Source organism: Apium graveolens, chromosome 10, assembly GCF_009905375.1.
Source record: "Apium graveolens cultivar Ventura chromosome 10, ASM990537v1, whole genome shotgun sequence".
Lineage (NCBI taxonomy): Eukaryota > Viridiplantae > Streptophyta > Magnoliopsida > Apiales > Apiaceae > Apium > Apium graveolens.
This window is the reverse complement of record NC_133656.1, coordinates 109,463,940-109,465,226: the sequence shown is the minus strand read 5'-3', so window position 1 is coordinate 109,465,226 and position 1,287 is coordinate 109,463,940.

Here is a 1,287-nt window from a genome sequence, read left to right as displayed (position 1 = left end):
ACTTTTACAAACTTAAATTATTCCAAAAGAAGCCTACTAGCTCAGCTTTCTCAACCTGAACCCCTAGCTCTCGCGCTGGACTGGGGATCCTCTTTACCAACTGGTTCCTTTTTAACTGGAAAGAATATAAACAACATCGCACAAATGAGCTAACTAGCTTAACAAGTCACAATGACAAAACTGAGAATAATGATCATCAGGTGAATATGTTTATGATATCAAGTGAACAATGGATTATGATTTAGAAATTGATATTATACTTTTAATTTAAAAACCAAGGTTAGGCTGCTGATCAGTCACGCACTAACCTCGAGCAAGGCACACAACATTGCTCTAACTACTGGATCCAAGGCACACATTGGCCTAACTTGACCATTATATGGTCTGACCACGAATCTGGTCTATAATTTTATAAAAACAATCCAATTCTAACATAATAATAGAATATGCAATAATAAACAATAACCGAAATCATTAACAACAATAAATGTTTAACAATGAAAGGGTTTAAATCCTTGTAAGGATCAACAAGGTACTTTTAAAGCTTGAATGCTGGGTAATGAAAGAATTGGATAACAAAGGAAACAACGTTTCAGGGTTTCAAGGATTTGGTCTTTCAAAGCATAAGATATCATGGATTGAGTATATAATAATTCAGTTCAGTGTCTGGTATTTAGTTTGTATGTATTTGTGGAGTAGTATCGTAGATTTGTGGTTCTTGTTTGGGTATACAATAATCAATGGATTAGAAAGAATATGGTTCATAGCTCAAGAACAATAACTGAAATCAGGATTTAGGTTTCCGTGCTTTAAAACACTTGCAATGTCAACAAGACTATCAAGAATTACAATATCTCGAGAAAGTTGAGAACACTTGCCTGATATTAGCTTACTATCCTGCACTTGCTTTCAATCACAATCGTCTTACTCCTCAACTACCTGTTTCCCTTTCCTACGCCTTGCCTCTTCTGCTCACATATCATAAGCATCTATCAATAATTTACTCACGGAATTCTATTCAACACATACTTCTACCTACCCTTCATTTTACCCAAATCCGATTAACGGATTGAAAGTTATGTGATAATCAAGTAAACACCGAATATATAGACCGATAGTCAATTAACAAGTCACATGTAGCACATAATACATCACGTAATCAATGATATATTATTTATAAAGAAATCTCGGGTCATAAATAGGTTTTCTGGTATTTAAAATGATTTTTAAAACATTTTTCAGAATTAAAACGGGTCGTTGGATCAATTTCGGGTTAATAAACAGGGT